General features: G+C 33.6%; 2 long non-coding RNA genes across 4 annotated transcripts in view; both read left to right on the plus strand.

The window, feature by feature from the left end:
* The window catches only part of LOC120594840 (uncharacterized), a 57,763-nt gene extending 43,077 nt beyond the window's left edge, over positions 1–14,686 (plus strand). For both annotated transcript variants that reach the window (XR_005650715.1, XR_005650716.1), the window contains exon 5: positions 13,734–14,686. This is a non-coding gene — a long non-coding RNA (uncharacterized LOC120594840). The remainder of the gene's footprint in view (positions 1–13,733) is intronic.
* Positions 14,687–16,049: 1,363 nt separating this feature from the next.
* The window catches only part of LOC120594842 (uncharacterized), a 36,620-nt gene continuing 35,162 nt past the window's right edge, over positions 16,050–17,507 (plus strand). For both annotated transcript variants that reach the window (XR_005650719.1, XR_005650718.1), the window contains exon 1: positions 16,050–16,288. This is a non-coding gene — a long non-coding RNA (uncharacterized LOC120594842). The remainder of the gene's footprint in view (positions 16,289–17,507) is intronic.

Consider the following 17,507-nt stretch of genomic DNA (forward strand, 5'->3'; position numbering starts at 1 on the left):
TTTGCCTTATTTAAAATTAAATTTTCACAATAATTGATTAAATATATTAAAATATATTTCCTGGTGAGAAATTGAAATCAAAATTAAAGTATTTTAGTCTATACCATAATATATTAGTCAGGCTTCATTTAAGAGAAGGAGAACTGCTAAGAGATCAATCTATCATCTGTCTGTCTATCATTTATCTATCTATCTATCTATCTATCATCCATCTATATAATCATTTGTTATTTGTAAGAGGGATTTGACCTCACAAACTTGGGGAAACTGCTTAACTAGTTTCTGCAAAGCTGTTTTCTTGGTGTCTGAGGTGGAGCTTGAGATCCTCAGACAAGTAGTAGAGAAGAAAAAATAGATGTAACATGGGGGACAGCTCAGAAAAGCTGGAGCCTACGAGAATGCTCTGAGGTCCACTAGGACAGAGTAAAACTCTTTTAGTATTTGTTTCCTATAACCTTGATGGTACTGGTGTCCTGTAGAAGCTCAGCACATTTATCAATGAACTAAGCACATGTACCTGGCCCAGGAGCCAGAGAAACTGAAGGGAAAGGTTGAGTAGTTGCAAGCCCAGCCACTACCAAGGATCTCAGTTAACAAATTAGCTACCAAATGTGTAAGTTACAAAATGACTGCTGCTTCCCCCTTCTTTATAAATCTATTACAAGAATCCTTTTTATGGTTCACCCTAATTGGAAATGTACAGAAAAGGAAATTCTGGGAAATGAAGTTTAGACTAGCTACACATAGCATTCTTCATTGAAGAATATTTTGTTAGTTCTACTTAAATTTTCCATTATGTTCAGAAATATTTTAAGCCGCATTCATTATATCAGGCTATATTACATATCTGAGTAACTAAGTAACATTCTGATAACCTGGGATGTAAGCTAGCAGAAGAAAATAAGCACTAGAATGGTTAATTTGATTTAGTAATCAAATCAGTCTCATTTTTTATGGAGTTGATCATCAGAATGGGTGATTTAATCACGAATATAGGCAAGCTTAAAAGAAATTTTGAAAATTTAGTTCTAATTTTAATAGCATTTTCCTCATAAATAATTAGCAGGTGGCTTAAAAATCAGGTTTTGAAACATAATTATTTTTTTATAATTCGAGAAAGCACTCAAGGCATAGCACATCTAGAATTTTAACTTTGTAATATTCTCAGAAGTAAATTACCTGTCACTTCTGATTGAAGTGTTTTATTTGGTCATTATTTATTGTGTCATTTAAAAAATTGCATTTGTCATCAGTACCCAAACAACCAGTACAATTAACATTTTCCAGAGTAAACTCAAGAAGAATGTTTGCAAATAGATTATTTACTCCCATAATAGAATGAGGTCTGCAATCCTCTCAACCACCTAAGAAACATAGCTCCCTAATTTAGAGGGATTGTCTTTATCTTGAACCTTAAAATTACTCCTGTATTTAAAAAAGAGTTGAAAAAGAACTTTGGATTCTTGTTTCATTTCAGAGGAAAATTAAAACGATATAAAAAGCATTAGGAAATAGTATATTTGAATTAAAATCTAGAAGTAGGAATCTATTAAAACTGTAGTACTAGTTTTTCAAATCAAAGTAAAGAGAAAGTGAACAAAGGATGCAATATTTAAATGCATAGCCACTTCTCAACCACTTTTCTGTTTGAAAATATTTCAAATACATTAAAAACACACAGAAAAAAGAAGTAAAATTAGTCAAGAAACCCTCAATTTCATATATTTTAATTGATAGGTAGGTAGAGAGATACATCAGTAGATGATAGATTGATCAACTGATCAATCTGTAGATCGATAGATAGTTAGATTTGAAGCAGGAATTAATCTTCCATCCTCTAATTACATTCCTTAGAAGTAACAAATATTAGTAGATTGCTATGTCTTTAGGTTGCATGCACAAATAAGTCTTTATGTTGCATGCACAAATAAGTACATACATACACATTTAAAAAAAATGAAAATGAGATTAGACTTTACAAAAGTTTTTCTGTTAATATGCCAAGAACATTTTTCCTAGCCAGTACATAAGACATATTTCATTTTTTTCTGATGCCTCTATAATATTGCATTACATGAACATAAATGATTTATTTAACCTTTTTTTTTATTTTAGATATTTAGATTGTTTCTTTTCTGTTGTTTTTTTTTACCATATAATAATTCTGCAGTAAAAAATCTTGTACAATAATTTGTAAGATAATTGCTTAATTACTGCAGAATAGATTCAGTAAGTAGAATTGCTTTATCACATTTTGCCCATTTTTAATCTAAATAGAAGTTCCTCCTGCAGTTAAAGACAATGTCTGTCCCAACATTTTAACAGCCTGAAAGAGTATCTGCCTAATTAAAATTTATGCTAACTTTATTTCTAAAAAGAGTAATTTTCTCATTTTAATTAGCATTCAAAATGATTAGTAGGGTGAAGCATTATATTGTATGTTTAGTGTCTAGTTGTAGTTATTTTTTATGAATTAATTACTTATATAATTTACCTATTAAAAAAACTTAGGCTATTCATCTTTTCCTTAGTGATCTGTAAGTACTCTACAGGCATTTGAGATATTGGTCCTCTTTTGTATTTGCTGTAATTTTTTTGACTTTTGATATTATGAAATAAAACACACATTCACAAATATGAAATTTAGCAAATAATTATAAAGCATACACCCACCACTTTACAGCAAGCATACTGTCACTGTGATCAGGAAACAGAGCAATCATCCCTAAAGTTCCTTACGTGTCCCCTCCTAACCACATTTCTCTTTCACCCACATTTCTCTTTCACCCACAAATTTCCTTACGTGTCCCCTCCTGACCACATTTCTCTTTCAACGCTATCTTGACTTTCACATCAATTACTTTAATATTAATGGCTCCTTTTTTTTAAAATATAGTTTTACTACCTAATTTTGCTTCCCCAAAGAATATTGTTTCATTTTTCTGTCCTTTCGCGACTCCCCCCACAGACTCTGCTCCCTTAATTACTGCTGTTTTTCTTTCTCTTCACCGTCCATATCTCCCTGTAATCTGAGTATCTCAAACATGTGATGATTCCTTTATTTTAAAATAGAGCAAACAAATCTCTTTTGACTCCCTATCGTCCTCCACGTTTTGTTCACTTATCAAAACTTTCTTTATATAGTTTCTTGTCTTTCATTCACTGTATTTTTATTGTGGTAAAATATACTTAACAAAATATATCATTTTAACCATTTTTACATACACAGCTTAATGGTATTAAGTATGTTTACATTGTGTGCAACAATGGTCACTGACCATCTCCATAACTTTTTTTATCCTAAACTGAAAACCTGTACTATTTAAACAATTACTCCCCAAACTCTTCCCCTATTAGCCCCTGGCAACCACCATTCTCACTCTATAACTATGAGTTTGACAATTCTAAGTAACTTATGTAAGTGGAACCATATATTCTATGTCATTATTTATATTAAGAAATATGTTCTTTAAAACTGTTTGGTGCTGAGTCAGAATTCTAGAATATTACTCAACACTACATGGTGTTGTGAAAGCCAATATTTTAGAGTGTAAGCCTCATGTGGCTGGATTTTATCTTATTATTCCCTGTATCTCTGGTTCTAGAATAGAATGCACAAAGAAGTTGCTCAGCAAATATTTGTTAAATTTAAATTAGTTAATTCTGCATTTTGTGCTTCGTTATCTTTGGTTTAGCTGTGGGTGCATAAAAATCAAACTAGAACATTTTAGATAAGGTTAGTCACAATATTTTCATTAACTTTTTCCCCCTTGAGATATGAAAGAAAAGATTAATATTTCCCAAAATGTGGCATGTGTCAAATTATCTCCTATGGTAGATATTTGAAGAAGATCCCTGTGATATTTCACCCTGTTCTCATGAAAGTACTTAGAAAAAAATGTCAGCATTCAATTCTTATTCTTTAGAGATTTTTTGGATGCTCATTATAATAGTTAAAGGCTACTTGTATCTAGAAATACATTATAAAAATATTTTAACAATAAATGTCCTTGAACTGGATCCTATCAGGTTTTGTAGATTCTAAAATTTGTAATTTACATTAGTAGCATGGTTTTGAGATGGGTGATGAGATTTTCATTATAAATTAAACAATCACTGCTGAAATAATAAGTATTAAAGGTAATTTGGATGTCATTAAATATAAAATGAGGAAATGACTGATAAAGAATATTGTAAATAATGATCTTAGAAATCTCAAAAGCTTTAAAAGCCATTGTGCAATTTATTAAATTCTTTCTTTTAGGATTCGTGGTCATGAAAGCACAATATACACAATTTTAAAAAGTTGGTCTTCCTAATCTAGAAATACAATGCACCTGATATAAAAATAATCCCCCACTACGCACCATCCATAAATTTTGATAAGATGTAACAAAGAAATATACACACATGTACCAAAAAATATGTTCAAGAATAGTCACAGCAGCATTGTTGAAAGCAACCTAATTTACATCAACAAAGGAATGGATATGTAATATGTAATAATCATACAATAGAATATTATACAATAATGAAAATAAATAAAATAGTATTACATGTATCTATTCATCTAAATGGATGAATCACACATATAAATATTGAAGAAAATTAAGGAACAAGTCATAGAAGAATACATATAGCTTAAAATTTTAAAAACATTCAAAGCCATATATAGACTATATGTTCATGTATATATATTTATGTGCACATATATGTGTACATTTGTGTATATATATGTGCATATACATGAGAAAGATTCGATAAATGTTGGAAGAAAAAATGTCAAAATTAGATTAGTTAAATTTTAAATTACTGAGATTGGTTACTACCTGGTTTTAAGGAGTGAAAAAAATGCTACCAAGGAAGAATAAAGCAGGGGTTTAAATTATATTTTATTTGTAATATTATATTTCTTATATTTTCATGTTATATTATTTTCATCTGTCATATTACTTTCATATTCCCAAAAATGTCTCATATATATTCACAATAATTTTAAAATTATTAAATAATTAATATCATTTCTTACAGCTACAAAGTGGTCTTCCCTTCCTTACCTGTAGTCATCAAATAAGAAATCTAAATTTTGTGGTCCATTCTTATCAAATATTATTGATTATGGAGGGAAAGAATAGCGAGAATGTAATATTTGACCTCAAGTAGACTGTGAACAACCTTCTCATTAGCTGCAGTTTACTATCCAAGCTCTTAAGTCTAATTTAAGAGATCCTTCACTTTTTAGCCTTATCTGCTTCTGCAGCAACTTTCTACACATCCCCAATGTTGCATCAAATTATCATTGTCTCCAAATCATAAATTACAGCATATATTTGGTAGGTTGAGATGCCTTGTTCTCCTTGGCTAAAACAATCCTACGACTTTAAAAAGACAACCTAATTTTGGGTGGGGGAGGGAAGTATAGATTTTATTTCTGAGACCGCAAGAATGGTTAATGTTTCCTCTGAGCAACAACTGCTTTGGTTCATGTCTCTGTTCCAGAGATCACAGGCTACTTGCCCTCATCTGTGCTCATGTCTATATTTCTAACTAAAGTGTGAGCATCTAAAGAGTGGGAGGGATGATTCAGAATTTCTAATGCTAGGAATTTGAGTACATAATGATCCTAGGATGGAACAGCAGAGTCTCACAAATGGTTTTTGTGTTATGGCATTCTGAGAATGGACCCTAATATTTCCAAATATTTGATGACTAGAAGAGTGCTTATTCTGTGCAGGTAAGTAGTTTTTTGCTTCATCTTAGGGCAGATATATACTTCTTCAGAAAGATTTCATAGTCCTGCAAAATAATAGAGAAAGTTTTTTTGGTCATAAAAAAGGTATCTTCTTTCTACACTGAAAGACAATAGCCTTGAAGCATGGTGGTGGGCTGGGGCCCAGCTCTGAAGTGAACTCTACAAACTCTAATCTTGCTCTGAGAGCAGATTGCAGATTGCTTTTCTGGACTATAATTTTTTACTTTAAGTCAATCAGTAAAATAATACTGCCTGATCTTATTTACATTTGGAACAGTAAGTATGATAGCATTCGAAATATATCAGTAAGTAGAAACAGAGTTGCTTGGAAGAGTCGATCATAAAACTGGAGGTAAATTTTATATTTTTAGAAGTATTGCTAGAATATCTGGCAGACTTGAAAACCAACCACCCATATAGATTTATGGAAAATGTAAGTGTCCCTTTGGGTTTTCCAAAAATTATATGGGAAAGGGAAACTAGTAGAAGAATGAACTTTCCACAACCCTGGAAACAGGGCAGATGATGGCAAAAGTGACGTTACTTTATATTCTCGGTTTGTGAGTTCTGAGAATAACATGAACTTACAATTGAATAAATAATTTAATGGAGAAAAGAATTAAACACTTTTTTACAATGGTATTAAGAAGTTTTTGGAATAGACTTTAAAAAGAGCCTTGTTAAAAGGACGTTAATTTGTTGACTCTGTATCTATCCACGGACATGTCATCCCTTTCAGTGGTTACAGCCTAGGAAAAATGCTACCTATGTTGTTACTCTTTTGTTTCCCTGCAGTAGTAGATTTCTATATCAGTTGTCTTTAACATATAAAATAAACAAATGTCAGAATAGAAAAGATCATAACTAGTAACTATATTAGTAATTATACATTCCTTACATGAGCTTGTAAAAGAGGTGTTTTGGTTATCTCCGTTTTTACTTCTGAGGAAAATGAAGCTTAGAGAGATCAAATTATATTCCCCAAAGCATCATGGCCTCTTAGAAGGCTGCTATGAGTTGATCTCATGTCTTCTATTCCAGATCCCAATCTTTTTCTTTTGTACCACACTGTGTCCGTCTAGGTACAAAAAGGAAAGCTTTATATGTAGGTTATTTCCCTCTAGCCATACAATTCATGTTTACGTTTAGCCCCTCTTTGTGTGTGGCATTTGCATTGTAGCTCTCATTTTAGCAATGTCCAAATTGGGTCCAAGTTGACATTTCTTGAAATCCTTCAGCCACTGAGGAAATAATTGCTTTCATGTTTTAGAAAGATCGCTTCCCACTCCAAGGCAGGATGACCTGTATCTTAGCCCCACACTGAACAACGAACAGCAGGTGTGTGACTCCTGCACAACTCCTCAGTTCTTGCTGCTTTCTGCTTCTTAACCTGAAGGCTGACCCTGTTTTTGACTTATTTTTTGAACGTGATCTGCTCATATTAACTCTTAACTCTTTGAAATGGAATGGTATAAAATGTATTTACTTGTAGCAATGACTTTAGACCTTACACTAAAAGTTCTATTTTTTTTTTTTCATATAGTCCATCCCCTACCCTAATTTTAAGAGGCGGGACACTAAATTATACTAAAATAAACTCTACTAACCTAGAATCTGGTGTAGGACATAATCGTTTGAGTAAAGATGAATTTATTTATTTTGTCTTTCCTGTAGTACATATACAAAGCAAATTATGTGAAAGAAGCCTTCTGAGAAAAAAGATTCTTCGAAGATTAAAGGGCAATAGGAAAATTTCTCTCTCTTTGTAACCTACTTGTGCAGAAAAGCTTTGATGAGTATTTCTCCCAATAAAGATGAGGGCCCTAAAAAATGTTCTTTGAAGTTTGAGAGCTTTTCTATGTTCTGGAAAAACTCTTATCTGGGATTCCTGAATGGTTGGAGTACAAACAAGTGTCTCACACTGTGTTGTGCTGGGCTTAAATATGGTCTGGGGAGGATGCAGGTAGACTATAACCAGTATCCTGGGGCTCAGGGCAGGCAACAAAAAGAAGTTCTGGGAAGGTTACATTATGCAATGCAGAACACAGAGTTTACTTGAGAGAGAGAGGTGTACTGGAAGAACTACCACACAGAAAATTTACCAAACTAAAAACACTCAAAAGATGACACAGAGTGAACTGCTGGTAGGAGCCAAGGGTGAATATGACAGCCCTTCTTTGGAACCAGAGCAGAAGGAAGGAAGCCTGGAGAGAGTCACCTACAACAAGAGCACTATGGCAGCAGAAGCCCATGTTTCACAACACTTGAGAGCGCATAGATCATGAAGTGTTGCCACAGTTAGGTAGAAAGAACTTTCCAGTGACTAAAGAGCAGACTTTATTCCTGTTTTCCCAGCATTTAGGCAACCCTGATAGCTGATTGTCACACATCCTCCTTTATTACTGTGGGCTGTCCCAGCCAAATAAATGCCAGAGAAGACTACCAAATCCCTCTCTACTTTCTTGGTGATTTTTTTTCTTTTTATTACAATAGAGCTCTATCTAAATGCTAATATGACTTTTAGCTGGACAGCTATTGGTTATAAGGAGAACATCCTGAATTTGAATATTTACCAAAGAGAGATCCAGTTTTAAATTGGACATCATGTGGTGGAAAAAAATAATTAGACTTTTAATATCAATCTGATTCATTTTTCATAGTAGAGGAGGAACAAGAAATTGTCAGATGACAATTCATGTAAATAAAGCACATTTAACATTTGGATTTTAAAGTAAGCCTATTAGATTGTAAGTGCCATATGGGCAGTATTTTGTTTGATTTTCTGAATACTGAATTCTGAGTGACTAGAACACTGGTTATTAAGTGTTCAATAAATATTTGAACAAATGCTTGAACTTTCACATATGTGGTAATGACTAAATGATATCATGTTTGACAAGGGATATCACCACAAATCCTACAAGATATTAAGAAGCTAAATGTCTTGAACAATCTTTATTCTGATAAATTTGATAACCTAGACAAAATAAATAAATTGCTTGAAAATAAATTTCAAAATTAGACATAAAATAATGTAAAGTCTGAATTCTCCGGTATTTTGTAAAGAAATTAAATTTGAAGTTTCTTTACACAAAAAAAGCTTCAGACCTGGATGGTATTTAAAATATTTAAAGAAGGAGAAAATAATTATACCAATTTTAAATGACTTCTTTCAGAAAATGGAGAAAGAGGAAATAATAATAGAAACATATATCTTGTTTGTATATTTGTAAGGTGCCGATTTTTCCTTGATTAATATACAAATTCAACATAATCCCCCCAAAATTATTGATTTTTGTGGGTACATGTGAAAATTAAGTTGAATCTAGTTGAAATTAGAAGACTTTCAATAACTAAAACAAGCTTAAAGAACACAAATGAAGACATCCGTTCTTACTATGAAGCTGTAAAAAGCAAGACAATGCAGTATGGGTACATGAATATGAAAAACATCTAACTGAATGTTATCAATTGTTTACCACCACTTGCCAGTCCTATAACTTCATAACAATTCTTCCTAATTAAGTTTTCAGTCTGGGCTACAGTAAGTTAGGAAATTCATCACACTTTTCCTCTAACAATATCAACAAAATACAAAGAGAATGTAAGTACATTAAAAAATTTGAGCAAATGTTATAGATAGACAATCTAAAAATGAATAAATGCAAGTGGTTAACAGAATGTAGAGTGCTGAAACTCATTGTCAATCAAAGAAATGGAAATTAAGATAACAGTGAGATCCTATTTTATATCCACTAGATTGTTAAAATTTGTAAATTGGATTATGACAAGGCTTTAGGAAAACACGAATCCCTTTGTATTGCTAGTCACACTATGTAATATAATATAGTAGCCATTCTCATTATAAATATCAATCTGTAAATCAAGTATCAAAATATCCTACAGTCCTACAGTTCTACTCTTGAGTGTATATCTAGAGAAATTCTTACATGGGAGCATAAAAGCTCATCTATAAGATGGTTTGTGGTAATGTGAAGCAGTGAGCACCCTAGATATTCATCACTGAAGAAACAGAAAAGAATGTGGTATACATATACTATGGAATTCTATTAGATATTAGCAACAACTAAATAAATGCTAATACAACAATATGGGTCAATCATAAAAATATAATTCTGGCTAAAATAAAAAAAAAAAAACAACCTGTACCTCAATAAGATCTAGGCAAATTTCAGTGCATGTACACACAACAGAAATACAGTCTAACAAAAATAGATACACATCAAACTCATAAAGGTTGCCTATCGGTGGGAGGAAAGTGTGAGTGAAGATTATGGTTAAAAGAAAGTAACCAAATAAGTATAAAAGTCAAAAAGACCTTGAACCAATGATTATAGCTTTCCACAAAATAGGGAGTTTTGTTAATTCAACTTTCTGTCTGCCCTCAAGATTCAAAAAAACATGAATCAATCAATAAGTAATGGCATATCCATATGATGATGCACCCAATGTAGTTAAGTCACTGCTGTGTAAAAAATATAAGCCAATTTAGTGGCTTAAAACAATGTACATTTATTATCTCACAGTTTCCCTGGGTCAGGAGTCCAGGCATGGCTTTGCTTGATTTTGTGCTGAAGTTTTCACAAGGCTGCAATCGAAGCGTCAGCCAAGCTGTATTCTTATCTGAGGGTTGAGGGGGAAAAATCCACTTCTAAGTTCATTTGGTTGTAGGTGGGAGTAATTTTCTTGCAGCTGTATTGGTGAGGCCTTTTTGTTTCTTGCTGTCGGCAAGGATGCCTCTAAGCTTCTACGACTGCCCTTGGGTCTTTACACTTGCCCCCCTTGAAAAGCCTCTCATAACATCACAGCTTACTTCTTCAAAGCCATCTGTCAAACAGAATCTTATATTAAGAAAAGTAATCATGAAAGTGACATCTCTTCACCTTTCCATGTGATGTAACCTAATCCAGGCAGTGGCATTCTATCGCTTTTGCATATTCTATTGGTTGAAAACACATTCTGCTTACTCTCAAGCACAGTGGGTGACATGAGGATATAATTTATCTGAGGTCACTCTAAGATGTGTCCTCCACACTGTGTAAACTTCAAAATGAATGAGGCACTTCTAACTTTAATTTATGGACAGATTTCTACATTCCATTCAGTGCAACAGCAAGGTGAAGAATCATGTAAATATATTATCACTATGATAATTATATGTGTGCATTTATTTAAATTCATAGATGATTTTTAAAAAGATGAACAAAAAATTGGTAATAATGATTATTTCTGCAGTCAGTGAGTTGGGAAGACAAGGAAAGTAATGAAACAGTAGTTATCATCCTTTTGCGTATTTTCCATTTGTGTGAGGTTCCCATAGTAACTTTTCAATGTACATAGAGTAGGTTTTCAAGAAATAAATAAAATTTCCTATAGAAAACATTCAAAAAATTTCAAAATGAAAGACTGCATAATATATAAGCTAAAATAAATCAGAAATATATCAGGATCAAAAATTTTCTTCTTATCTGGAATTATATATGACAAAGGATTGAAGATATGTTTATAATCATGGACTTTTGAAAATCAAAGCTCCAAGTATAAAAGATAAGTTGCTATTCATCACATGAAAGCACATTTTAAGAGACTAAATAAATGTAAACTAATTGATAATTGTTAACTTCTATGGATAATTTAAAAAATCCTCTAAATGGAAATTTGAAAATTTATATTACCATCAGTATTTTGATTAGCATCATATACTCTATTTATTTTAAGAATCACTCTAGTAGAGTTGATCGACATTCAACTTGGATACATTCTAGTATTTTTACTAAAATGGAAAGAATATTTTTATATTTCAGTCATCAAGGAATTGGTATTCTAAGAAACACAGTAACGCACTTCAGGATTCACCCCACTATATTAATACTATATTTACATCTCAGAGAGAGTAGACACCATGCTTTTCATCTGTGTACTTTCATTATCTATCAGAGTGATTGGATCTTAATTGGTGTTCAATAAATATTTGTTGAACATTTGAAAAAAGTGTGATAGAGAGTAGTGAGATTGGTTTTCACAAAAAATCTGTAAGCGTAAGAAAATGATCAATATTTGTCTCATAAATATCATCATCTCTGGCTCTGAATGCCTTAAATATTCTGAAAGTGACACTTAAGAAGGCAAAATTCTGTCCATCATCTAAAATGTCACCCATAGTTTTCCACTTAGTATCTAGGCACAGAGATACCTCCGATTAGAAAGTTCTAGGGAACAAAGCTGCCTTGAACAATTTTAGCCTGGGATAATAATGAAGCTTTTCTCTTCCTAGCACTGGATTAGAATAATAGTAACTAAGAGCAAACAAGGGGAAATGGTACTAACTTAGAAGTCTTCTATATTTTCCAGATATTCTCCAGAACACATATTCCTTTGTTAGGCCACATTTTCAGGTTTCAGATACAGGAAACACCTTTTGTGGATACAAAAACTTCTTTACTAGCAGTATTGCACTGGCTCACAGACCCACATGTATGTGTGATATGTGCATACATGTATGTATATATGTGTATACCAATGTAAACACTTTCCTAAGTGTTTGTCATGGTTTTAAGTACTCATAAATATTGTAATTTATTATTTATGACATCCTTACGAGGTAGATTCCATTGATACCCTCAGCTGAGGAAATGAAGCACAGAAAGATTAAGTTGTTTCCCTTTTTCTTAGGACTAATAAATGCCAGAGTCAAAAGCAAACTTGAGCAGTTGATGTCAGAGTCCCAGCTCTCAAACAGCTGCTCTAAGTGTGCTAAACCTTCTGGCTGGGAGAACCATATTGTTGAGAATAAGACTAAGAGCATGCAACCATCCACAACCCTTTAGCCCAAAGTGTGTAGGAAAAGAAGCAGTCCAATCAAGAACACATTTCTGTGCTTACTTCTTTAAGAAAGAAGTTTTTGATAACGAAGTGTACCATTGAAATACCCCTTTATAGCAGTGGAATTACCATTTTGTGAACATTCAAGCTGGTGTGCTTTGTCCCATAAATATGCTTTGGAACCATGTGATTTGCTTATCTTAAAAGCTTTCTCATTTTTAATATGACTTCTTTAACCCTTGAAGAAAAAAAATCTGCCTTGCACTTATGTAGTGCTTACATTTCAAATACTCCTTATTATCACTGTGCTCTAGATTTGCTATCAGGGGTATTGGGAAATAGGAAGTAAATGTTGGTATATGTATCTAGGTTATGTTTATATTTTATGCTCTTTGTGAATATAAGTTTAAACTTACAAAGCAGACAAGTAGTTTTTATGCTAAGAAATAAATACAAACTCATAAAAATTAAAATTTATGTTTAAGAGGTATCATATTTAAATTATTCCATTATAGACTGTTAGTGCCACTTATGTCTACTTCCTCACATCTTTCCAGCATAGAATATCCCACTTTATCATAAAAAGCTAAAGGAGTGTTTCGAACAAAAGTTTTGGTTATTGGCAAGTTTTAAAATATCTTTTATTTATTTATACTTCTGTGCTTTCCTACCTCCATGTAATGTATATCCATTAAAATATACTCACCTTTACTTATAAAAATTCTGATTCTTGACAGCACTCATCTCAGTCTATTCATACTTTATTATAATTATTATCAGTAACTTTCTAGTGTGAAGCTTAATTTTTGCAAGAACATAAAAAACGGTTATGGATAGTTGCATGCTTTTAGGCTCATCAAACTGTCATAAGAGGCTGAATATACTGATTATAGTAAATGTCCATAGACTCCAGAAGAAACAGAATAGATTTACAATGCACAGATGCTGTACTCCCACCATCAGAAGCAGGGAGTATTTTAGGACCAGAATCAAATGGGAAAATTCAGAAGTTTACATTAGACCTTGCGATAACAAGGATTGGAACTTGATTGCTTTTATAGCCAATAATTATCGAGAGAAGAATCTGGTTGTCGTCAATTCATAATACCAAAGTTGTTTGTGTATCTTATACTTTTAGGTTGGAGAGGCACTGCATTCACTGGAAGCTTGGACTTTCCTGATGAAAGCAGAAGCATAAGGCACTTGGAGGGAGACAGAATAACGATGTTGGTAACGCTTGCAACCTCTCTTGGATGTGTAGGAGAATAAAAGTTTAGAGAGTGACTGGGGGTTTGTTAGAAGGAGGAATGAGCATTTCCATTGTTATGTGTCTGACTGTATGGTAAGGGGAAGCAAGGGATTAGTGAGCTATGCACAGAATTACTACCTCTGTGGATAGCCCCTCCATAAATCAATAAAAGTCATCTGATTTCCTTAACTTTCTTCTTGAAGGGATCAGGGCTGCCTCATTTTTAAAGAATGGAAATACACATTTGGAGTCAGCATATATTTCATGTTCCTGAGATTGTTCCAAGATTTGCTTGAATCTTGCTTTTTTGCCCTTAGCATTTCTAGGTCCATTCTGGTTGCTTTCCCTGCATTCTGTTCTCCTGGGTGTGCAAATGAGCCACAGGCCTGCTATGTGTCCACCGGGGATGCAAAAGTTGTCAAAGTCCTCCAGACAGAAACTTATTTGACTTTTACTGAAAGGGAAAAAACAGGTTCCTTAATGTAACTCTAACTTCTCCTTTAAAATAAGGCATAACCATAAATTAGTTTAAAAATCCTCATGGAATGCTTCAGAAATCAGTGGATATATGAGGGTCAAGATAAGGCAAAAGGTGTTTTTAAAACTGACATCCCAGAAAAACACATACTAATGAGTGTTGCCCTCTTCAAAGTGATTGCCTGAGGAGGCTCTCCTCCATTTTAACAGTGCTGCCATGGCTCGAAATTGTGTTGAACCTCTTTTAAAATTGCCTTCAGAGTTAGTTTACAAACCACATAAGAAAATCATTACTTTATGGTTATACCTCATAAAGTTCCATAAAGGAAATAGGAAAAAACAAAGTGAAACTAATGGGGTATGGCTTTACCCATCCATAAAACTGGCTGAAAGATGAGCTTTGTATCCTTTCCAGAATATTGACAGCTGATGTTCCTTTGAATATACAGTAGAAAGAGAAACAGGTAAGTCTTAACAAAAAGTATCTGATGCCTATGTGCCTAATTACGCAGGTCTCCATAAAATCTGGCAACATAGAGAATATGTTTTTATAGGTTATAGATGAGTTTAGTATTACATTTATTTATCTGTGTTTCATGACTGGATGGATGCCTTTGTAGAATCATTGGTGGGAGTGCAAATTATTCTATAAGGAAGGTGATCTATTCCCATGTAAACAACTCTGATGGCTTAATTACCTTTACCCACATGGGTAACTACCATAGTTTAGGCTTTCATCAGTTTTTACCTTCTTTACTACTGTTCCCCACTATCAGATCTCTGTATTTCTAACCCCCTGCCTAAACTGTGGACAAAATAACCTTTCTAAAGTGTAAATCCGAATATGACACTTCCTATTAAAACCTTGCAATGACCACCTTTTATCTTCAAGATGAAGCTTGCTACTTAGTATGATATTCAAATCTTTCACAATCTGTCCCTTTTTAGACTTTAGATTGATTAATTTAGTCTTGCCACATCCCCATTTCTCCTAATTGTCCTCTAGACTGATGGACTTGTTTCCAGGAAAGCACTGTTCTCTGCCTAGTTTCTAGAACTTCATACACACTTTTTGATACATGCTACTCTAAATGCCTATGATTTTAATGTACAGAACAGCTATCATCCCCCAGCAGTCTTCTCTTATTCTAGAGAAAGACATAGAAATATATCTTTCTAGCAGTGGTTTTTATTATGGATCCCTAATGTGTGTTATTTAAAATGCTGGTTTCTTGGACAATCCTAAAGGCCATTACTCATTAGGTCAAATTGTGCCCAAGAATCCATATTACTTAAAAAGGACTCAAATGTAGCTTTTAATATAATATTTTGAGAAATCCTTTGGGATATGCCCTCATTGCCCTTAATCACAGTATGAGAGAATTTTGATTCTCCTCTAAAACTCCTACCATAAATAGATGATTAAACTCAGTATTAACCAAATAGTAGAACCTTGAGAAAGAATTGTTGAATAATTAATTCAGATGAAATATCCACAAGCTCTGGTACTCTATTTTGGTAGCTAGAGCACAAAGATGGTTGCAAATAATTATATCTCTTTTTGTGCGTGCATGCATGCTGCTCTTCCTAAAGGGAGGAACATTATATTATCTGGTATTGTGATTGTTTTGAACAATGCAATGACAAGGAAATAACATTCAAAGACTTCTGAGTATAAGCAGCATTATGAAAGTCTGGCAGCTTCAGCATGTTCTCTTTTAGGACAATCATGAAACTCAGGCACTATGCAATGAGAAGCCCAGGTTACAGGAAGGGGCTATGCATGTGCTCTCCAGTCAACAGCTCCAAATGAGTTTCTAACTGACAGCCAAAATCAATTGCCTGCCAAATGAGAGGCATCTTGGTCCATTGTCGCCTAATAAAGCCTTCAGAAGACTGCATCTTTAGCAAACATCAGGAGGAACAGAAGACCATCTAGCTGAGTCCTATGTGCAGAACCACGAGAGGTAACAAAATAGTTGTTTTTTAAAGCCAGCATGCAGTAATAGGAGACTCAAATCCACATCCCTTCTTTCCTTTTCTATACTAATGCCACCTCACATGGAAAACCATTCCTCCAATTTTGAAAGCAATATGATTATTAACTGTACTCCTTTAATGGAACTAATATATAGCTTTTATAAACCAATTTATCCTTTGCTTGTTTTGATTTAAACAAAGATAGTTATACAGATGCCTCTGATGTTCGTATCACATTTTTTTGGCCCATCTCTAACATCAGCTGCATCATGGCTGGCAGTTCCAGCTCACCTTGTGCTGGCTGTCAGCATCTCGTTCTAAGCTCAGATTGCATGGCCTTCCTCTGTACCTAAGACTTCTCTACTTGGAGGGATCGTGCTTGGCCAGTGAATGAGTGCATTTTAACTTCCCAAGGTTGATCCTTCAACCACTGAAGCAAGTAAAAATGGACAAATGTTCCAGCTACCATCTTTCAGATTAAAAATTCTGGATTATTCCATATGGCTCATAGATGTGTTGATTGAAAGAAGATCTTTGCCCACAGTAGCATCTTAGTACACTCTTTCATTGACTTTTCCTGCTTTACTCTTCTCATATTATTCACTGCTGCTTCCTGAGCTCAATTCACAAATCCTTGTCTCGTAAGGAAATCTCTGAAGTTCTTGTCTCAGACTGTGCTTCAGGGGAATGCAAAATGTATATAGTGACTTATAAGCTAAGGTTATAGACTGAATGTTTGTGTTCATCCCAAATTTATGTTGAAGCCCTAACCCTCTGCCTGGCTATATTGGAGACGGAAGGTCTCTAAAGAATATAATTAAGGTGAAATAAAATTATAAGGGTGGGGCCATAATCCAATAGGAGTGTTCTTATGAGAAAAAGACACCAAAAATTGATCTCTCTTTCTCTGTGCTCACACACCAAAGAATGTGAGGCCATATGAGGATGTAGCATTCTATTTTTGTCTTCCTGAGTCTTAACAGATTTGTCTTGATTATTTTGACCAGATATTTTTTTCCTTGGGCCACTGCTAGACAGAAAGCTGTTTTATAACTTTTTTCTGTTCTCTTGTACCTGAGAAAAGCACACAACCCTCAAGAGACTTTCTAAGTGATTTTGCTGCTAGCAACACTCAGAACGTAACTTTAAGATACAAGGAGATTCATTTTGCCGAACTTTTGCTTCATAACCAATACTGTGTTTATG

The sequence above is a fragment of the Pteropus medius genome, unplaced genomic scaffold (assembly GCF_902729225.1).
Source record: "Pteropus medius unplaced genomic scaffold, Ma_sr-lr_union100, whole genome shotgun sequence".
Classification (NCBI taxonomy): Eukaryota; Metazoa; Chordata; class Mammalia; order Chiroptera; family Pteropodidae; genus Pteropus; species Pteropus medius.